Source organism: Culex quinquefasciatus, chromosome 2 (assembly GCF_015732765.1).
Source record: "Culex quinquefasciatus strain JHB chromosome 2, VPISU_Cqui_1.0_pri_paternal, whole genome shotgun sequence".
NCBI classification, from domain to species: domain Eukaryota; kingdom Metazoa; phylum Arthropoda; class Insecta; order Diptera; family Culicidae; genus Culex; species Culex quinquefasciatus.
Genome location: NC_051862.1, coordinates 122,569,560 through 122,593,599, shown reverse-complemented (window position 1 = coordinate 122,593,599; position 24,040 = coordinate 122,569,560). Strand labels below are relative to the sequence as shown.

The 24,040-nt window shown below is 33.9% G+C and overlaps 1 protein-coding gene across 2 annotated transcripts in view; it reads left to right on the top strand.

Annotated features, from left to right (window-relative positions):
- The window catches only part of LOC6043742 (hemicentin-1), a 521,196-nt gene that overhangs the window by 289,759 nt on the left and 207,397 nt on the right, over positions 1 to 24,040 (top strand). The window lies entirely within an intron of this gene.

Sequence of the window (24,040 nt, the reverse complement as noted above, 5' to 3'; positions counted from 1 at the left end):
TTGCTAAATAAACATTTGGGAGTGGGTATAACACCGTTTTGGGGGTCTTTGTATCGATAGAATAGATTTTTCGTTGGAATTTCGTACCAACCCGGAATTACGTCGTCGGAAAATCCGCCGGCATTCGAACCGGTCCATAATTCTTAAGTCAACCTATGTGGCATCGAAAAGGGCATAAAATTTCCGATCTTTTGATACCCAAACATCTAGGTTTTCTATAAAACCCACGTTTTTAAATACCTGGGCAAAAAGTAAGTTTGATCCACGAGAACAAAAATTACGAAATTCCATACATTTTTGGCAGATTGCTCAAACAAAACCATAACAACGTTTTTACCTAGGTATTTAAAATCGTGGGTTTTATAGAAAACCTAGATGTATGGGTATCAAAAGATCGGAAATTTTATGCCCTTTCCGATGCCACATAGGTTGACTTAAGAATTGTGGACCGGTTCGGATGCCGGCGGATTTTCCGACGACGTAATTCCGGGTTGGTACGAAATTCCAACGAAAAATCTATTCTATCGATACAAAGACCCCCAAAACGGTGTTATACCCACTCCCAAATGTTTATTTAGCAATTCTATGGTAATATATTGACATTTAGTTGAATTAAAAGTTTGCAAAATTAAGTTTAGATAAGTTTTATATAGAATTTCCAGAGTTATATAAACTTTTGTACTAAGTAGTAAGTAAACTTTATATTCAACCCAAATTATTTTTTTAATCAGTCAAGGATGCCTATTTGAAGTTGGGAGACTGGATTTATGGTGATTTGTCAACAAATAACATTATTTATGTTAATTTTTCGAAAGGTGTACAAACTTTTTTTGCACCTTTTTTAGTTTCGTAATAGTATTTGTTATATAACTTTTTATAGAAATCATCTTTTCATGAGTTTTTTGTAGCAAAATGTCTGGCATGAGTTTCTGAACAAAACGTAGTACTAGGTTTCTGTCAACATTAAATTGTTTAGATGTTTCATCACAATATGTGCATAGTGCCCAAGGGGTGTAAATACTTTTTTTACATACTGTATTTTGAGCCATACAGCGTCATGGTGCAAAATCTGGTTTAGGAGTTATTAGTTTATGGAAAAGTCGTGTTTTTGTAAAACATTTAAAACCTGGTTAAAAAATTACAAATAATCGTTTTTATACCTTCCATTTAGTTTATTTAAAAAAATGCCATGTTTTTTAATAACGACAATGGTTACAATATATCGTTATCATTATTTCGATAATTATATTGCCGATAATGACCAATAACTTGTTTTTAAAACCTTTTTTAAACCAAGTTATTTCAACAATATCATGTTAAATTTTCAATATTTTCACTAAGAATATATTTTTTGAAAAATTCAGTTGGTTTCAGAGTATAAATACTCAAAATTGATCACAAAATACCGTATTTTTTCGAAATAACTCATATTTGAGAAATTTTCTAAATGAATAATAACCATTGAATATCAAATGAAACTAATTTTATATATGATATTAAATTTGTTATCGTTTTTTAAACAAAAATGTTCGCAAAATACCGTATTTTTTCGAAAATACTCAAATTTTCAATGTCTGCAATATGGGTATCAAACGAAGCAAAATTTTGTATGCTTTTTAAATTCTTCTGAGTTTTTAAATGAAAAACTTAACCTTTCACAAAATACCGTATTTTTTCGAAAATACTAAATTTTTCAAAGTTTGCAGTGTGGATACAAAACGAAGCAAAAGTTTGTATGTTTTTTCAGTTGATTATATAAAATTTTCTCAAAATACTGTATTTTTTGGAAAATACTCAAATTTTATTGTTTTGGGATTAACTAAAACTTTCACAAAATATTGTGCTTTTTTCGAAAATACTTAAATTTTCAATGTTTTTAATATGGGTACCAAACGAAGCAAAAGTCTGTATGCTTTTTTCAGGTATCATTTTTTTTCTTCAAAATACCGTATTTTTTTAGTTTAAGTGGACTATACTGAAATATTTTAAAAATGCAAACGGTATTTTCAACAATTTTCAAATTTTCAAAATTTGCAATATAGATATCAAGCCATGCGAAATGTTGTATGCTTCTACACTTTATTACAGTTTTTTTTTCTGGAAAACACTAAAATTTTCGTAAAATACCGTTTTTTAAGCACTCCAATTTTTTTTTCACTTTACTAGAGGTTTTTCTGGAACTTACTTATTTTTTCACAAAATACCGTTATTTTTCGAAAGTACTCAATATTTTTAAATTTGCAACATGGGTATTTAACGAAACGAAATTCTGTATGCCTTTACACTTTATTACAGTTTTTTTTTAGAAAACACCCAAATTTTCACAAAATACCGTATTTTTCAAAAATATGGCAGTATGGGTATCAAACGAAGCGAAAATGACGGTTCTTTGTTCATCCAAATTTTGAATGTTTTGGCAGTTTTTTTTCTCCAAATACTCAAAATACTCTAATTTTGCCGAAAACACAAATCGATCAGAAAATTCCTTTCCAAGATACCGATTTTCTAATAATCACATGCCTATTTTGTATAATCAGCCCTCAAAATTGTTCTGAGACTTATTGGAAATGCATTTTGACTGTCATTTTGACTTCAAAAAATTGGCAATACCAACAAACCTATGATAAATTAAAAATTAAGAGGTTTTGCCTCATTTACTGATCCGTAGTCTAAATATGCAATATTTGTAACGAAATTAAAATGCGTTTATTACATTAAACATTGAAAAAAAATGTTTTGGCAATTACTTTTTTTTGAATGGGGGAGGAGGAGGTGGGGGACTTTTGACTGAGGCGCTTTCAGAATTTCTCTACCAAAATCAGTTTTATTCCACCAGAATTTGTTCTCAGGATGTGATATTTTCAGACGAGTTGAAAATGTATCCTGTATACAATCCATTAAGGATATTTGAACTTCATTCATTAGATTCAGAAATATTGCCAAAACCATGAAAAATTACTTTTGTCCAATGTTACCCTGACGGTATTAGGAAGGTAGTTTTTGAGCAAAACCGTAACCAGTCAACTTTTTGATTTTAACCCTTTACTGCCTTATTTTTTTTTGGAAATTTTTTATTTTTCCCGTGTTCAGGAGGTTGTTTTGAAGAACTTTTGTTTTACAAAACTTTACTTCTCTTGTTTTACGTTTTTCATGTTTCATTTTGAGCATTTTAATTTGCATTTATCTTGTTTAGTTTTTTTTTTTTTTGTAGTATTTGGCCTATTCTACCCAGGTATCTGACACGCATACAGTTTCCAGAAGTTCCCACCAGAGACGCTGTCAATATTGTTTACGTACGGGTTTTGAAAAGTTCATATGAAATATATATATAATTTTTCCCAAATTATGTTTTTTGTTAGTTTCTACCTCGGTTATTACTTTTTTTGCATATATATGCGAGATAATCACAAGCATTACTTTTTTTTTACATTTAACATTTATTAGATCAATAAAACATGGCCATTCAAGAAAAACAACATAACACACTGATCTGAAATAAAAACTGAATAGCTTCTGTTTCCCGAAAAAAAAAATAAAAATTTGTTTGATATTTCGTCCGTTGTATTAATATAAATTACGCTTTCAGAATACTAACTAAATTTCTGTCAAAAATGCCTTAAACTAGCTGTAACTGAACACCAAAGTGCTTATATGCCAACATTAGGTTCTCGATGGAATTATATGCTGTTCCCCTAGTTAAAATTTGGGATTAAACATAAATCTTTCTAAAGAAAAAAACTGAAAAAAGTTTTTATTTATGTAATTTATGTCCGATGCGCATACGACCTTTTCAAATGCTATGCGCTAAAAACTTGGTTCGATTTTGACTTCACTCGCTTTGTATGTGGATGACATTCGTATCGTTACCGTGATTCTACCACCTCCTATCATTACATTTTGCCTATACATTTTTTTTCATGTTTTTACAGTCACGTTTTATTTTTTTTTTTCTTGTTACATTTTCTGCTATAAAATGGCACCATCATCATTTTAATTGTACAAAAATGCGTATTCTAGGACTCTAGAAAAATTACTGCATACTCCTTTTTACTTAAAATACAGGAAATGTTAATGATAAACACAGCCAAAGTTAACCCCTAAGAAAATGACATTTTTAAAAACATTGGCAAAGTCACATAAATTAAGTAAAACTTCCAACCTATAATTTTTCTAAAATTTTAAGAGTTCTTTCTTCCAATGCTTTTTAAAGATCAGAAATGGCTTGAAAAAATATGTTTTGGCGATTTTTTAAATCGAAGCCCGTCTAAAGGCGGGGTTGGGTTGTAGAGGTTTAAATTAAGTGCAGTGCTATAAAATGACGAAAAAACACTTTAATCTGTTTTCATAAAAAATCCAATAAATTTGAACGTTAATGAACCAAACTCAAAAACAAACTGTAATAATAATCTTTTCAAAAACACAACAGGATAACTTATCCTTTCTCAAAAGTCAAACTTAAAAAATCGCCCACAAACTCAAGAACGACCTTTTCCATGTTGACGATGCTGCTCTCGTAAAAAAGAGTCACAATCCATGTCACGTCAGAATGAAATACGACCGCGTCAAAGCGTCACGTGATAATTCGAGTCGTTCATCTCAAACTTGGCCTTTTTTTTTGTTTTTAATGTGCGACCCTGCGAATCAAAACGACATAATTATCTGCGCGCAGAAACTATGGCAAATCCGGGAGGTCGTAAAGCTAAAAGGAAACTTTTTTCTTTCCTCGCAAGTTTTCCCTGAATTCGGAGTAAAGTTAAAGTTTGCCATTAAAAAGCAAACAAAAGTGCACGATTTTTCCCGAAACTAACTCGGCTGTGATGAGCTGTGACTTGGAGGAGGCCCTCCCCCACCTTTTTTTTTCGTGGAAAATGTGGAAGCTTTTCCGACTCTTACTGGTGGGTGGTTTCAGGGGGGAGGTGGGGGAAAAGGAACATAAAGCGCCGGAACATAAATCAAAATTCCGACTGTTGGTGGCGTGTGCCTTGATTTATTTTATGATTACTTCTCCATTTTCGGGCCGCCGTTTTCTTGGGTGGCTTCGCTAGCCTTCTTTTTCTGGATTTTCTTCATTTCCCTTTTTTTGGTTTTGTTTGTTCAGAAAAGCTGGAATTTTTCCTAGCGGAAAACTCGTTGGCACTCATTTGTTTAACGCGTTTTCAAACTTTTGGACAAAAAGCTTTTAAAATATCTCATAATTATTTAAATATTAATTTTTATTTTTTTTTTGTCTTGCAGTGAACAAAAAAATAAATTGAATTCAAGCTTTGAATGAACAATAAAAACAATGTATTGCAACCACTGTCCACTGAACCAGGACGAAACCGGAAAGGTGGAAAATGTTGGCGAGTTGTGGGGGGGGGGTAATTAAAATGAGTTCTTTCCCCCGCTTTTCTCCCCCACAAATTTCGACCCTCTTATTTGTGTGGGCCCGCAATAAAAAGCAATTCGAAGCCAAGGGCCAAAAACGCGTTTGTTGGCAACTAGTAAAGAGTCGTTGACAAATTTTCGGAATAATTATCACAAGTTTTTCGCATGCTATGTACCACGCAATTCTGTTTGGGTGTGTGTGCGTTTGGGGATTTTGAGGACGACTGTAAAACGAATCAGGGAAAGCAGAGGGGAGGGGAAAGGATCATAAAGTTTTATTGGTGTTGATGAAACTAGAACTCACTTGTTGGGTCGTTGTTGCCGGAGCAAATTTAATGTAACAATAAAAAGCGTTTTGTTGGTTTTTCCGGGGATGGTTTTGGTTCCCAAAAAGGTATGGCACCGACCCCGCGTCGCACTCAAAGTTTCATATATTACTCAACGTTTTGCAGCTCTTTCTATAAAGCTCCACCAAATGGGAGGGCCTCGCCTGAGGTATCGTAAAACTGAGGTAAACGTTTGACATGGTCACGACTTGGTGTAATGTAGGAGTAATTTTAGGCCTGAAAGTTTGATTTGGATGCTTTAAAGTGAAATTGAGTTGAGTTGAGTTGAGTTGAGTTGAGTTGAGTTGAGTTGAGTTGAGTTGAGTTGAGTTGAGTTGAGTTGAGTTGAGTTGAGTTGAGTTGAGTTGAGTTGAGTTGAGTTGAGTTGAGTTGAGTTGAGTTGAGTTGAGTTGAGTTGAGTTGAGTTGAGTTGAGTTGAGTTGAGTTGAGTTGAGTTGAGTTGAGTTGAGTTGAGTTGAGTTGAGTTGAGTTGAGTTGAGTTGAGTTGAGTTGAGTTGAGTTGAGTTGAGTTGAGTTGAGTTGAGTTGAGTTGAGTTGAGTTGAGTTGAGTTGAGTTGAGTTGAGTTGAGTTGAGTTGAGTTGAGTTGAGTTGAGTTGAGTTGAGTTGAGTTGAGTTGAGTTGAGTTGAGTTGAGTTGAGTTGAGTTGAGTTGAGTTGAGTTGAGTTGAGTTGAGTTGAGTTGAGTTGAGTTGAGTTGAGTTGAGTTGAGTTGAGTTGAGTTGAGTTGAGTTGAGTTGAGTTGAGTTGAGTTGAGTTGAGTTGAGTTGAGTTGAGTTGAGTTGAGTTGAGTTGAGTTGAGTTGAGTTCAGTTGAGTTGAGTTGAGTTGAGTTGAGTTGAGTTGAGTTGAGTTGAGTTGAGTTGAGTTGAGTTGAGTTGAGTTGAGTTGAGTTGAGTTGAGTTGAGTTGAGTTGAGTTGAGTTGAGTTGAGTTGAGTTGAGTTGAGTTGAGTTGAGTTGAGTTGAGTTGAGTTGAGTTGAGTTGAGTTGAGTTGAGTTGAGTTGAGTTGAGTTGAGTTGAGTTGAGTTGAGTTGAGTTGAGTTGAGTTGAGTTGAGTTGAGTTGAGTTGAGTTGAGTTGAGTTGAGTTGAGTTGAGTTGAGTTGAGTTGAGTTGAGTTGAGTTGAGTTGAGTTGAGTTATTTGTTTAAAAATGACATTTTAAAACAGTAATCTTCAAGTCCACCTTTTTGACCCAGCGAAAACTTCAAACGCTCCCCGAGGGTCTGATTTTACTCAGATCAAATCTCTTCTTACGCAGGAAAACTTTTCCTATGTGACTTTGCCTCTAAAGTCAAGTCCAATTAAGCGCTACCACAAGAACAAGTTACCAAGATGTCGACAAAAAAAATCCCAAAGTGTCTCATCTCAAGACCAAGTAACAAGTAACTTAATTCAAACATGACCCCAAACGCGGCATAATTTAATTGGCGACCCAAACTTTTCCTCCCAACTTTGTCTTTTGTGTCCCCCGGGAGCTTTTGGCGCTGATGAGAGGCATCCAGCAAAAGCATAATGTGGCTGATGGCCAGCAAAAGACACTGTGTCTGTCAGTCTCGCCGGACTTTGTCTTTTTCTTTTTTTTCTGGGAGATTCCTGCAGGGATTTTCTGCACAGTTCAAAAAACATGGGAATATTACATGAAAACAATGTGAAACGTCCTGGTAAAATTACATCAAAACATTTGTAGCCTTCTAGATTTACTTGTTGTGTTTTTTGACGACTTACAAAAAACATGTTTAAATACTAAAATAACGTACACGTTAATAATGTAAAATTACACGGAACGCATGTAATTTTACACGTTTCTTTAGGTGAAATAACATTTTGAATTTGACATGAAATTAAGTTATGTCAGTAATATACAAATTTTACCGAAATGTTTATGTAAATTTGCATTTTTTTAACGTGCCTTTTTTCAATTGAAAATAAGATGAGAAATTCAGCAAAAATCACTTTTTCAACAGTGCACTCCTCTTCCTTAAACTCTGAAACGCTCCGTTAAAAGAGAGTATTTGTCAAATAGAATAACTTCCAAGTGCTGCTGCCAACTCCTTTAAAGATGGTCGGTTGGAGCAACTTTCTGGAATCAAATTTTGGTCCATTGTTGCCAAAGAAGAAGCAAAAAAAAAAGTTTGAATAAAACGTCCACACTCCAACAATTGTCGAATTTGCGCTCTGTAAGTCAATAACGTCCTCGAATCCGCCCGCAATGTGGCAACATTCGCACAGACTGTGGGAAAACTGAGCAGAAAAAGAGAGCGAAAAAAAAACCAACTAACTATTGCATCATCGATTGAAGGTCCTGTCGTCGAAGAGCTTTTCCGATCCGTGTCTGTGGTTAGCAGTTGATGATGGTGGTGGCGTCGTCTTCGACCGAGCTTTTTGCCACCTTGCTTCTGCTCGTAAGAAATTGAATTTGTGGAAAATTTACTTATGTTTCAGCACGTGATTGGCAACTCTGTGGGAATGTTAGATGGTACGTGTTGAAGGGAAAAGCCTTGGAGAAAAGTTTTCCCATTTCTAAAGAATTTAGCAAGTTGTGAAGTCTCATTAAAATCTAACTGAATTTTATGATCGTTGAAAACACGATTCAAATGTTAGAAAAGGCTAGAATCTTATTCTTTTAATTATTTTTCATCTGGTTTCAAATTATTAATTCAAGGTCTAGACAAATTCATTTCTGAATAAATATTTTCGTAATAAGTTTTCCGAGAACTCTTCAGTTTATAGCTTTCATTGAATCAATGCCAATATGCAACTTCCCAGAAAAGCCATTGAATTTCATTTTCGATATCCTAAAATGTATTACGAGTGTGTACTCCTCCTTTACAACGCATTCCAGCCGGAGTTTTGCGATACAAATTGTAAAATCGCAATATGCACTGCAAATTACACACTCCCACGCACAGGCCCAGCGGAAAACATCCAATTCCTTCCTCCTCCAAATCGAAATGCATATCCTAAACAGTAACAGCTAGCTATTTCGACACTTTTTGTCCTGTCAGTTTTGAAAGCTTAAGCCATCACATTAAGGGCTAAGGGAAAGACTCCGTAAAATTGAGATTTCTCGAAAATGTTTAAATTTTTCGGAAAACTGAACTGACATCATTTGGCAAACATCTTCCACATCTTAAGGCTAATTTTGAGCTTGAATGGTTGAGTCGTGCTTGAGTTATTGTCTTTTAAGTAAGAGATTGTAGAGCATCTTGGAAATCGTCCATTATCCTTAATTTCAACATGAAAAATCTTCTTTGGCAAATCAAAAATCAAACAAAAAAGTGACAAAACCCGTTGCCAAACCAACGTGCTCCCACTGCACCCAAAAATCGGAAAATCGACAGAGGACACACACGAGCGGGAAATGAATTCATTTCGCAATTTGGGATCGACACAACCACATCATGTTTGTTTGTGCGGTGAGCACGTGTCCTAACATAACCGTGTAGCTTGCAGTAGGTGCACAAATTGTTACATCAATTTGGGATGCTGCAGCTGGTGCAATCGCAACAACTTCACGCGGGATAGTCTGGTTGCGCAATCCTGGAGAGAGAGAAAGAGTGTGAGGGGGGCGATATTAGTAAATTGAATATTTGCCAACGATATGCCTGCGATTGTGTGTGGTGCCAGGGTTAGACGATAAGCACATTAGGGCACATCAAATTTAGAATGAGCCAAAATTTTTAATTTGTTCAATGGTGCAATTTTCAAAATTGTTCAAATTCTCATACTCAATGGAGTGAAAAAATATCAAATGTAACACACCTCTCAAAAAATTCAAACGAACCAAGCTTATCGTCAAACCCTGCAGCCAGAAATCGAGCCCATGATCGTAGCAAATTCTGCACAAACCTAGTTCAGAGGGATTTGGATTTGCGCGAATGAATGAGAATGTTATTCGAGTGGTGCAAATTGCAAGCAGCTAGTTGTTGCAAATTATGAAAAACCGGCGCGGCTCGTATCAAAAGCTCGTTACTTTGGAAACACAAATAAGCCGGTTTGATTAAAAGTTTGGCTTTTTGAAGCGGGACAGCGATGTGCCGTTGAATAATTAAAAACACGGGAAAATCTCTTCTGAAAACTGAATGATGTCGATTTGCCAGAAATTCGAAATTTTAAGCTGGTTTATGTTTTTTTTAAAGATCTCCTACAAGATAAAAAAAATTTAGAAACTTTTCAACAAGCTTTTCAGTATAAGAAAACATTGAAAAATATTGCAAGGTCAATTAAAATAAATTAGGCTTTTTCAAGAACTCAAACTCACGAACAAGCATCGAGGTTCAATCCTTTTCATGTTTTTACAGACCTTTTTCAAGCTAACAATAATTTTCATGCTTGAAAAGTTGTTAAGTCATTATAAATCTGTCATGTTTTGCAGCTCTTAAATTTTCATGTTTCAAATTACTACAAGACGGAGCTTCTTCAAACTTTTTTACCATTTCCAAATTTGCAGTTTGTTAAACTTCTTCAACATGCCATTTTTGATGAAGCGATTTCAAGCAATGGTTTTTATGAGATTTCGGATGATCGATCTTACTCGACATTTCAGTTGGGTAACAAATGATCGAACATTTTTCAAACTTTTGGAATATAATAAATTTTAAAACTGTGATATTTTCAGTAATTTTTAGCAAATACGTAGTTTTGTGAAAAAAAAAACAATATTTTCAACAAAAAGTAATTGCTTTCGAATTTTATTGAAACATCTCGATCATTTGATACCCATATTGCGAAAAACTGCAATTCTGAGCATTTGAGTATTTTCAAAATTCAGCTTTCAAAATGTATGTAAAAATCCCGATCGTTTGATATCAATGTAGTAAAAAAACTTAAATTTTGAGTGTTTTCTTTGTCGAAAACATGTAGCTACTTGAAAATTTTGAGTATAATTAAAAAAAATGATACTATATTCGAAATGCATGAAAAATCCAAATCATTTGATACCCATATTGAAAAAAAACTGAGACATAAAGTATTTTTTGGAAAATATGTAGTTTTGTGGATTTTTTTAGTATTTAAAAAAATGTTGTTATTACATTCGAAATGTATAAAAAATCCGATCTTTGGAAACCCATATTGTAAAAAAAATAAATTTTGAGTATTTTTCCAAAAATACGTTGTTGTGTGAAATTTTTCAGTATTTTCAAAAATTTGTTTAGTAACTTTCGAAATGTATGCAAAAATTGCGATCGTTTGATACCCATATCATTAAAAAATAAAATTTGGAGGTGTTTTTTTTAAATACGTATTTTTGTGAAATTTTTTAGTATTTAAAAAAATACATTCGAATTGTATGAAAAATCCCGATCATGTCATACCCATATTGCAATAACAATATTTATGAGCATTTTTTCGAGAAACATTGTATTTTCTAAATACAGGAATAATAAGTACCTTTGTGAAAATTTTCATGTAATTATAAGAGCAATCAATAGCTATAATTTTTATATGTTAGCATGATTTTTCATACGATCATTGCCAATGTCAGCATTTTAAGATCGTATCAACAAAGTTCAAAAAAGCAAAATTTATAAGCTTTTCAAAAAAAATGTGCACTCATTTAAAAAAAATTAAAACTTTGACTTTTTTCGAAAAAATATCTAAAAATTGCTTTAACATGAAATTTAAGAAATTCAAGAAATTCAAGAAATTAAAAAAAAAATCAAGAAATTCAAGAAATTCTAGAAATTCAAGAAATTCAAGAAATTCAAGAAATTCAAGAAATTCAAGAAATTCAAGAAATTCAAGAAATTCAAGAAATTCAAGAAATTCAAGAAATTCAAGAAATTCAAGAAATTCATGAAATTCAAGAAATTCATGAAATCCACGAAATTCAAGAAATTCAAGAAATTCAAGAAATTCAAGAAATTCAAGAAATTCAAGAAATTCAAAAATTTCTAGAAATTCAAGAAATTTAAAAATTCAAAAAAATTAAGAAATTTAAAAAAATCAAGAAACTCCAGAAATTCCAGAAATTCAAAAAAAAAACAGAAATTCAAGAAATTCAAGAAATTCAAGAAATTCGAGAAATTCAAGAAATTCAGGAAATTCAAAAAATTCAAAAAATTGAAGAAATTCAAGAAATTGAAGAAATTGAAGAAATTCAAAAAATTCAAAAAATTCAAGAAATTCAAGAAATTCAAGAAATTCAAGAAATTCAAGAAATTCAAGAAATTCAAGAAATTCAAGAAATTCAAGAAATTCAAGAAATTCAAGAAATTTAAGAAATTCAAGAAATTCAAAACGGTGCACTTTATCAAAATTTAACTAGATTATTTTCTGGTTGCAAATTTAATTTTACATCAAAAAATGAAGTAGACAATTTTTGCGACCTATATTTCGATTTTTAGAAAAATAATCAGCATTGATTCAAAAATTCATAACTCGGTAACTCGGACTTTTTGCACAACCTTGAAATTTCTAAAAATTTTGCATTTGATGTCCCCTTAAACATATCAAAAAATAAAAAGTTGTGTTTTTTGTAAATCAAGCTTTTATAACAAAAAGTTAATTTAAAAATCAGCAATTTTTTTTACCGTAAATCATTTTTTCAGTGCAGTCCTTATCCCTACAACTTTGCCGAAAACACCAAATTGATCAAAAAATTCCTTCAAAAAATACAGATTTTTTAATTTTCATGCATTATTTTTTGTATGGACAGCTGCCAAATTTGTATGGGATATTATATGGACAAACTAATGATTCAAAATAGCTTTTTTGGGCATAGCGAAGGCACCAAAAAAGTTTCATCTGGATTAAAAAATACAAAAAAAATCGAATGACCGAAATCTCAGAGAATTGTTCAAATTATGTTCTCAATGATTTGAATGGATCCAAATCCTCAAAAATATGTATTAAAATTAAAATTTCATTTTCTTTTCAAAGGTCTGTTTAAAAAAGGCTTAAACCGACAAAAAACGATAAAATCAATCTCTTGCACAAAAAAATAAGAATGGTTCATGATCGAAACAATTTCAAAGCTGAAGGAAATTCTTCAAAATCCTTTGCATATTTTCAAGAAATACTCATGTTTGAAAAAATCCGGAAACTCACATGAGTTTTCTCTAAAAAGGGTTAAGTACCGAAATTTTGAAAAAAAAACAATACTTACCAGCTTTATCTTTAAACACCTTTAAAGATGACACCCAAGAAAAAGCTATTGAAAGAAATTAACAAATTCAAAGATAATTGTAAATTTATTGAAGTTTCAAAGTTCAAATACTCATTCTCGCCAAGAATAATCAAATTTACCCCCTGGGGAAAATTACTCACCGGTTAAGAAACACTGACATAGATTCTAAATTTCTCAAAATTAGTAAGTTTTAGAGAGCTTTGAAGCATGCCATGCTTATTTTATACAGTTTGCCAAAACCAATTTTCCCCCAAAATTGCCGATTGTTCTCCCCCTAAACTGCAATCAATCGATGCAATTTAGCCGAACAAATAAATCCCGAATGGCACCACCAAAAAATGTCGAAAATTCACCGGCATTAGGAAAATTCGGCTCCACCAGCATAACTATTTGGCACACGCACTATTCATGCACACACAACATTTGCACCACCACCACAAATTGGCCACGTGGCCAAACAAAACAAACGCACGCCACACACGCACTCGCAAATGGGGGTGTCTTTTTCGCGTTCTAAAAGAGAGAGAGCAAAAAAAGATAAAGCTCTCTAATGGTGATGGCAATAATGGTGCAAGCTGCTCTGACAACGATACACCACACCGCTCGCACACACAATTCGTTCAACAATCGCAAATTTGGAAAGCCGAACATTTTCCACCCCCACTCCGACCCCCTCCCCCCGAAAAAAAGGACACCTCCCAATCATTTGGCCATAATTGGCAACACTGGCCAGTGCTGACTGTGTGAGCAAACGCACGCCATCTGGCGGCGAAATTGTGTGTGTTCGGGGAGCATTATGGCAGTGCATCAGCACCACCAGGAACATAAATTTTAGCAATCAACGTGGTCGCGCCCGCGATTCGATTATATAAATATTGAAATTTACCGTGTCACGACGACGACGACGGAGCAAATTTATCGCGAAATGTGCGCGATTGGCTCGCCACACCGCAAGTGGTCATTTAGTGTCCTCTATCGTGCCCGTGGTTTTGGGGACGCCCCTGGCAGTTGCTTGCCCGCAGCTTTTTTTCCGTTGAGATTTGATCAAAATGGTGCTGAACAGCTGAGCAAATTGAAATCGTTTGTTGAAAGATAAGTTGTTTCTCCTTTTCACCACCAGATGTCAGTGTATCATAGCTCAACTGTTGCATGCAAGCTATCTTTCCATTTTAAAGTAATTTCTTGCATGCAAGTTTGTTATTAAATCTCCTGGCTTCCAAAACATTAACTTTTGAGGAATTTCAACCTTCCATGGAAAACAATTTCCATTTTTGCATGTTTCATTTCAATCACCGCAACAATGTCCCTTTTGCTATTTGCAGAGCAAACAAACGTTGCAGTAAATTAAATTCCTGGACAATCAAAGCACACAAGCAGACATGCTCACACTCACACAGACTGTCCAATAACTCATCCTGGAAGCAACTTACGCGTGCAGTAACTAAATGAATGGAATAAAAATAATCCACTTTCTCCCCGACCACTCTTCCCCTTGGGTAACTCAACTGACTCTGGGTAAATGGGTGGTGGTTTCCGGAGGTGGGGCAGTCTTTTGTCGTTGACAAATTGGAAATTTTCTGAATGATCGATGATGATGAGACCTGGCCAAAACGGAGTAACCCTCGGGCGATCTGCAGAGAAAATAGCGTTTTGGTTGGTGTCTTTGCTAAAAAGTATATACAGTCGACTATCTGGCTGTCGATCTTCTCAATATAAATAATTCTCCGCCTATCGATGAATTCTTCAGTCCCTTCAATCTGCATACTTCAATTATCTTCATTCCTCGATATTTTCCCTTGCTTGAAGGATCTCTTCCTCGACGGTCCCTTGGATTCTGTTTGCTTTAAAAATCTCTTCCGGTTGTCAATAATTTCACTTTCTCATGACTTGCATAGATATTTTTCTTGGCGAAACGAAGCTTTGAAGGGTGTTTGACATTAGTTTGTTTTTGTTTGATGGACGTTGCCATGATTCTCTCCCATAGCTGGGTATCAAGTAAAAATATTTTCAATCGAGTCTTCATTTTGCATCGTTCTGTAAACTGATGATTCTCTTCCTCGACGGTCCCTTGGATATTGACAAACAGAGAGTCGACATGAGAGTTATCATGCAAACTAAAGAAAACTAAAGTATTTTGGAATCGGAATGATGCAATACTTCTATTGCACCAAAAATTGAATAACAACTTTCAACTCCCAACATTTTCACAAGACTAGTTTTTATTATGTGAAAACAATTTGTGATATTTTTTAGAAATCAATAATAATAATCATCAATTTAGAAAAATTTTGAAAAAAAAAAGTTTCATTACAATTCCTGATCATTTCATACCCACATTGTAAAAAAAAACTACAATTTTGATTTTGTTTCGAAAATACGTACTTTTGTGAAAATATTGAGTACTTCATAAAAAATACTATATATGTATATTTTTGGAAATACGTAGTTTTGCGAAAATTTTGAGCATTTTTATAAATATTTAAAACTATTTTGTTCAATCGATGAGTTTCCAAAATCCCGATCATTTCATACCCATATTGCAATTACTAAAATTACTAAAATACGTGGTTTTGTGATTTTTTTAAGGATACCAGTTTTTTTATCGAAATGTATGAAAAAGTCCAAATCATTTGATATCCATATTTAAAACAAAAAAGCACTTTTTTTGTTTTTTTTTTAAATACGTAGTTTTTCGGAAATTTCTAGGATTTAAAAAAAAGTATGATTACTCCAATAAAATTCTACTTTACTTCTAATCAGTATCCAATTTCTTATTCAATTCTTATCTAATTCTAATCTAAAAATCAAAATCAAATTATTCGCTCCACAGCATTGCCATGGCGTTCTCGATTGCGAGATTCCTACTCGAAACTAGGTGTCCGAAGGCTTGATAGTTGAGGCAATTGCAAACCTCTTTTTACACCTTAGCTTCCATCCACCCCGGGATTTGAACTGACGACCTTTGGATTGTGAGTCCAACTGCCTACCAGCGACTCCACCAGGACAGGACCCAGGGAGACGACTCCTACACCTGGACTGAGCTAACGACCTAACCTTTTTAGGTTAGTCCGGGGCCAACATTTACTTCCCGTCCGAAGGAAGGCGTGATCAGACAAATCTCGTCTAAAAATTTGCCACCGGGACCTACTGGGATCGAACCCAGGCCGACTGGGTGAGAGGCAATCACGCGTACCCCTACACCACGGTCCCGGTTTCTAATCTAATTTTAATCTAATTCTAATCTAATTCTTATCTAATTCTTATCTAATTCTAATCTAATTCTAATCTAATTCTAATCTAATTCTAATCTAATTCTAATCTAATTCTAATTTAATTCTTATCTAATTCTAATTCTAATATAATTCTAATCTAATTTTAATCTAATTCTAATCTAATTCTTAACTAATTCTAATCTCATTCCAATCTAATTGTAATTTCATTCTAATCTGATTCTAATCTAATTCAAATCTAATTCTAATTCTAATCTGATTCTTATCTAATTCTAATCTAATCTTACAAAAGAACGAAATAGAGTTGAGCAAAAATTCACTTTGATATTTTTTGTGGGCAATTACGAACTTTTGAAAAAAAAAAAATCCCTGATTTTTAAATCATTACTAAGTTAAAAACCGTAGCTTAGAAGTTGGCACTTTTTGTCTACAAAACCATATAAAACATAAAAAAAGTTTGTTAAAATCGAGTGAATAGTTATTTAGAAATAACATTATTTTTTTAGAGTGTAGTTTTTTATTAATTGTCCTTATCACAACCAGGGTTGCCAGGTTGCCAGTCATTTTTTGTGAGGCAATTTAAAAAAAAAAATCGTTATTTCGCTAGACTATGCTTAACCAAACAATATTGTTCATTTAGTGTATGGGTAATTCTCCGCCAACTCACACAGCAGTTGCCCCGACCCCTCTTCGATTTGCGTGAAACTTTGTCCTAAGGGGTAACTTTTGTCCCTGATCACGAATCCGAGGTCCGTTTTTTGATATCTCATGACGGAGGGGCGGTACGACCCCTTCCATTTTTGAACATGCAAAAAAAGAGGTGTTTTTCCATAATTCGCAGCCTGAAACAGTGATTAGATAGAAATTTGGTGTCAAAGGGACTTTTATGTAAAATTAGACGCCCGATTTGATGGCGTACTTAGAATTCCGAAAAAACGTATTTTTGATCAAAAAAAACACTAAAAAAGTTTTAAAAATTCTCCCATTTTCCGTTACTCGACTGTAAAAAAATTTGAAACATGTCATTTTATGGGAAATTTAATGTACTTTTCGAATCCCAGAAGGGTCATTTTTTCATTTGGAACAAAATTTTTCGAAAAAAGTTTTGAAAAAGTTGGTCGTCATCGATCATGGCCATTCATGGTCACCCGCGGCAGACACGGACGACGAAACAAAGAGTAACGCAAAAAATAACTTTTCAAAACTTTTTTTCGTAAAATCGCGATAACTCGTGATGTTTATAAGCGAATCCCTTATGTCTGTATATCAAAATTTTTGTAATTGTCTGCTCTACAACTTTGTAGAACATTGTTACACTCTAAAAAATAACCCTGCAAAGTTAGAAAAAACACGAAATTTTAAAATGAAAATTTTTGTTCTAAATGAAAAAATGACCCTTCTGGGTCAATGTAGATTCGAAAAGAAAATAAATTTCCCACAAAATGACATGTTCCAAAAAAATTTACAGTCGAGTAACGGAAAATGGGAGAATTTTTAAAACTTTTTCGATGTTTTTTTCAATGAAAAATACGTTTTTTTCGGAATTCTGAGTACGCCATCAAATCGGGCGTCTAATTTTACATAAAAGTCCCTTTGACACCAAATTTCTATCTAATCACCGTTTCAGACTGCAAATTATTGAAAAACACCTCTTTTTTCGCATGTTCAAAAAAGGAAGGGGTCGTACCGCCCCTCCGTCACGAGATATCAAAAAACGGACCTCGGATTCGTGATCAGGGACAAAAGTTACCCCTTAGGACAAAGTTTCACGCAAATCGAAGAGGGGTCGGGGCAACTTTTCCCGATTTCGTGTGAGTTGGTAGAGAATCATCCGTATGATATGTAAAAATACACAATTTCGCTAATTTCTTTGAGCAATTTGGCTAACATGATTGTTCTAGATTTTTTTCGGTTCAGACCTGGCAACCCTGATCACACCCTAAAACATTGGCGGGGCAGCGAAAGACCACTTTGGTTAAGTTTTTGCCTAAACAAACAAATGAACAACAACAGCTACAATTTTGCCGAAAACTTGTTTTCATAAAACTTTTTCATGGACAGCTCCCAAATTTGAATGGAGACTTGTATGGAGAAACTAAAGACACAAAATGGCTTATTTTGACCTAAGAATGAACACAAATTTTATTTTTGAAATCGATTTTCAGCAAACTATGAGCCATACTTGAGCAAATAATATTTCATTATATTTCTATTGACAGAACAAAAAAAATGATTGAAATTTAGATAACGTTTGTTGAAAAAAGCGATTCGATTCCGAATCTTCGGACCTGAAATTAGTTCCTTTTAATGTATGTCTTTTTATAGAAACAGTGCTTTCTATTTTTTACCACCAGATGTCGGTGTTTCACAGTATGTGTATTGCACGCAAGTTCTCATTCAATCACGTTTTTGTGTAGTAAACTTGTTTGCAAGTTATACGTATTAAATACTGAATTTAATCCCAGCTTTTTGAACATCATGAAAAGCTGTTAAAAATTAACAAAATTTTAAATTTTCATTTTCAAATTTGAAATTTCACAATGTTTCGCAATAAACAAACAAATTGTATCCCATTACAAAAGAAGAAAAGCCTGCGGCGAGGGTTCACAATGTGCGAATTTACAAGAATGACATTCGCATTTTTGTTCCTCCCCCCACCGCCCTTCAGGCCGCGGACTACCCGTGAATATTTCGCCATCGTTATTATTCAAAATCAATGAACGATATTTTACCCAAAAATCGACGTTGTGGTTTGGCTTGTGTGTGTGTGTGTGCGCGCGCTTGGTTTCGAGCTCGCCCACGTTAATAAATGATTTTTCAAAAGCCCAAAAATGTGGACTGAAAACTTACAACGTTGTTCCATTTCCATACATCCGATGCTCATTTTTTTGTGTGCTGTTGGGCTTCATTCTGTGCCATGTTTCCGGGCGTGACAGCTTTAAAATTGATGATGGCTGATGGCTCTGTTTTGGTGGTGATGTGAATTAAAAAATCGCGATGACAGAAAAACCAGAAAACAAGAGGATTTTGCTTGGTGAATCACAGGTTTTTTTTTGAAAAATTTCATGTTTTTGAAATTTAACCATTTTCACAATTTAATCAAAAACTTTTTTGAAAGTTTATTAATGGAAAATATGGTTTCAATTAATATCATGCAACTTGTTACTGTGTTTTTGTTGTGTGCAATTTTTTATTGCAACAATTTTGGACCATGCTGAAAAACTCGAGTAATCAAATTTACTCACAACGACGTGTAATCGGTTAGTGTGTGGATGGCACGTACTCACGTGTGCATAATTTGCTGACGACCCGTCTCCCTGTCACATGGTCGGTGATGCCCATTTTAGAGGTTTCACGATGAATTTTCCACGCCAGTTGTCTCTCGTTACTGTCCACACCTGTCCTAGTGGATGATGCGAGAATGGTGTGATTACACGAGTTTTTAAAGTCAGCTTAAGGTGTTGATTTATTTAAAGGTGAAATTTAGGCAAGGAACGAACACAAAAATTCTAGAACTGAAATAAAAAAAACACGAATTTAAGTGGTAATAACATAGATACAATTGCAGACCAACTCACATTTCGATTACCATGCAAATTTTCATGCATTCCATCAGAAAATTATAATAGAGCACTGTTCTATAAAATTTGACCTACACCGTCTAACCTCCTACTTTGGCATCTATCGAAAACAAATTCATTCGTTTCGAAGAATTTCCCTACCTCCCTCGCCAAATCCCCAAGAATTTGTTTGAGATTGGTTCAGCTAGCAAACCCAAAATTGCATCCATCGAACCACGATCCGCTGCTGACCCGCTTCTAGCGGAGTTTTCCAGAAATCATCCTCCCCACCCACCCACATCTTAACCTGATTTTCCACCGCGATAGCAACTCTCCAGAAGAAGACAAGGCACCGCCGTCAAATGCGAATGTTTGATTTGCCACAGAGCTCTCGGCGAGTCCAGCAAAACCAGATGCCCCCTCCCCGTGTTAGAAGGTCGAGCGAAGCTGAGAATGCACTTATTTCGACGAGCAGCCAAACAAAGGAATCTCTTGGCCCGGATTGGGAAGAAATCTCTAGCCCGGCCGGCAATCCGTCCAAATTTGATTTGATTCCCGTGATTGCCACCACAGCAGCAGCTGAAATTTCATCGTGATCGTGGTGTGGCTATTTTGATGAGGTTTGCCGAGCTTTTAGGCGGTGTGGTTTTTGGAGTTATGAAATTTGGTGATTTGATGAGGGAATTTTAGTGGAAGATGCATCATAGGATGAATGGTATCTGTTCAATTATTTCATAAATATCTTAAAAATCTTATTTGTTCATCATAACAAGATTCTTGATATCAGTAAACTTCAACATTCTAACAACTTCATGATATATTTAACAAACCAAGAGAATTTCGAGAATAAGTTTCTTTTGGAGTGTTTATTGCAAAAAAAGAGTTCTCGTTTCACCTGTTTAGCAAAAAAATCCCAACATCACCCTGCGTAACTCTGAATTTTGTGTTTTTCTTGTTGGAATTCATCAGGACTGCTGAAAAAAGATGCCTAGTAAAATAATTTCGTCAATTACTATACACCTTTTCATTACTGAATCACTGAATGTTGGATTCCCTGAATATTGTGTTTCTTATGCAATCAATTTAGGAACTTGAATCTCACGTTGCCAATGTAAGCTACTCTGCCCATAATTGATGATTCGGTTAATGTCATGATTCGAATTCGCGGACGCTTCAAAACCCGAACACCTCATCTTGTTTTATCAATTATTTGGATATAAGTTCGCATTATGAGTGTCAAAACTGTGTTATTTGATGAATTCTAACATCAACTTTCATTTAAAGTTTGTTTGAACGCTGTAGTTATTGCTAAAATATTTAAGTATATAATATAAATTATTAAGTTTTCCAAAAAAAAGTGAAACATTTCACTGAAATATTTCATAGGCGCCCGAAGCACTGGGAAGACAAAGCAGAAATTTATGGCTTTGATTACCTTAAATTCTAGCAAATTTTTATACAAAATCTCGATTGTTTTGATGTTAACAGCTTATTTGAGACCTAAATAATGCCATTCACTAACAATTCCGTAAAAAATTGTGCGGTTCATAAGCAAAGTTGAGTGTCCGGAATTCGAAGCAAAAGTGTCCGGATTTCGAATCAACTTTTATAAGTGTCCGGGATTTGAAGCACAAAAAGTCATTCTAATTTTAAAATTCTGATGAAATTTTTTTAGAAAAGACATATTTTGCAGACATTCTCTTAAAACTGACTGTTTATACTACATCCTGATGATATTTCTACATTTCCAACTTGTTACATGATTTTTTGCCAGCTATAACAAAAGTGATATGTTACTAAGTGTTTGGATTTCAAATCATGACGTTATTAGCCATTTATTTGTTCGCATCGGCATTAAAAACCAAACAATATTTTAGTCGAATTCAAGTTTCAGAAGATGCATTGGAACGTCCTCTACCACTTTTCGGGATTATCTCGATTTTGACAACAGTGGATGTTAGAGTTTGATTTTGATTTGGATGTCAGCCGTTTCTTCAATCATGGGCCGTACTATAACCTATATAAACTAGGTCTATTCAACAACAAAATTGAACCAATAATTGAAGACGCTTGATAGGCAAAATAATAATTAATAGTCTCGATGCCGAACTTGAAAACTGTCATTTTGATGGGTTTGGTCACAATAAAGTTTTTGCAAATTTTACATATAAATCGATTTATTGTCGTACTGGTCATTTCTGTTGTATAACCGTTAACACCTTTTTCAATAATATTGTTAAGAAGGTATTAGACTATGATAAACAAACTCGCACTTCTTGGTATTGGACAGTAACATTTCTTCAAACAAATGCAGCAAACAAACAAAGCAGGCAAACTGTAAAAAAGTGCGAGTTTGTTTGTCGTAGTCTAATACCTTCTTTAGCTTAAACAAGCTAAAATGTCGAAATATTCGTTTTAGAAAGAAATGACACGGAGGAAAATCAGTTCCCAAAATCGTAATCAACGTGGACGAAATTCGGAACAAGGAAACTGGATCACTTTGTTGGTGGTTCCGAATTTCATGAACAACTTGTTTACAATGTTGAGAACTGAGTTTTCTCAGTCTATTGCGTGAAGAAATTTTGAAAAAAAAAAATGGTCCGCTCTTTCTGTCAATACCATAAATGCCACTTCCAAACAATATCCCAAATCCAGAATTGGTGGTCTTTTGTCGATAACTTGTTGAGATATGCATTTAAATCAAATAAGTTCAACCAACAAAGTCTCAATTGTTATAAAAAGAAATTAGCGCAATTTCAAAATCTAGCTTCTAGCACTATTCATTTTATAATTTAAGAAGTGATTGATAGGCCAATTTATAGTCAAAAGAGATGATTTTGAGAACTTGTGTGCCAATTTTTACTATATTTTACCCAATAGTTGATGGACTAACTATAATTATGGTCAAACAAGCCTTACCCGGCAAACTTCGTCCTGCCCTTTTTTGGTTTCCTGATGTTTCTTGCTTGTTTGATAATTCAGCCTCCTGTGATCTAAATTTGAGTTTGCGTAACTTTTCCCGTACAATCCGCAGATTTTCCGGAATCGGTTCCAGAGTGGCCAAAGTTGTAACTTTTTGGCGTAAGAACCTTCCTTTGACTTATACGAACCCAACGCAACAAAGAGCACCTCGATCCGACGTTCCGTGTTGAACTGATTAGCGTTCGAACAAAACCATCGAATTTTTTTATATATATAGATAGGAAAAAGGAGGAACAAAAAAAGCAAACAAATAACTTTCAAATAAAAATGCATCAATGATGAAAAAAATTTGCATGGAAATTTCGATTTCTTCGTCAGTTTGCAATTATATCATCAATATTAATCACAACAACGGTTCAATTGCAATTTTTGCAAAAAAAAAAATTTAGGCTAAATAAAAAAAATGCTAATAACATAAAAAATGCGTTTGTGACAAATTTGCAAGGTATCAATGAAATTAAAATATTTTTTTCGCCTGCTTCATTTTTTTTGATCTATTCTTCTAAGATTAAAAATTAACAATACTATTAAAATTTCTCTGTTCGATGGAAAAAATGCAGAAATGAACGTTTTTTCAATGAAATTTTATTTATTAGCAAAATATATTGTTGCTTTCTAATTCGCTTCGCTTAGCTAGGAGTCTGTGATTTTAATAAATAATTTATGTTTTTTTGCGATTGAAATTTGACAAAACTTTAAAATATTTTATGCTATTAATAAATAGTAGTTTATGCAACAAGTTGCAAAAAGAGGTTTTTTTCAGCACGAGTTGTACATTTATCCAACGAGGTTCACCGAGTTGGATAAATACGACGAGTGCTGAAAAAATCAAGTTTTGCAACGAGTTCCATACAACATTTTTTGCAATTTCGAAAAACAACATTGAGTGAAATTTTAAGTCGAATTTTCATGTATTTTGTCAATAAATCGTTTAAAACAAAAAAATGTTGAAAAGTGTTACTTTTCGATACAATTGCTGAAAAGTTCAACTCTTCAGCACCCATTTCAGTGCTGAAAAGTAGAACTTTTCAGCATTTATTTTGAAAAGTGTTGCTATTCGATTCTGTTATTTTTGGTACAGAAAAGTAGGCTATTTCGTCGTTCTAGAATGACAGGAAAAGTAAATAGTTTCACGACGGAATTGCAAAATATCAAAATATTCTAGTCAAAATTATAACTATAAAATGTTTACCGTTATAATTTTGCCTAGATTAGGATGATGGCGACACTTTCAAAGAGCTAACAGAAACTTGAACCAGAAATCAATAATGACTTCCAGATACTGAACTAACAAGATTTCAAACCATATTACGATCCAATGATACTTTGTCTCAACTGTTTCGTCTAATTGATTTCCCCATGTTTGAAAACAGATTTCCTTTGCTTTACTCACATGTGAGCTCCATCTAATAATTATGACTCAACTT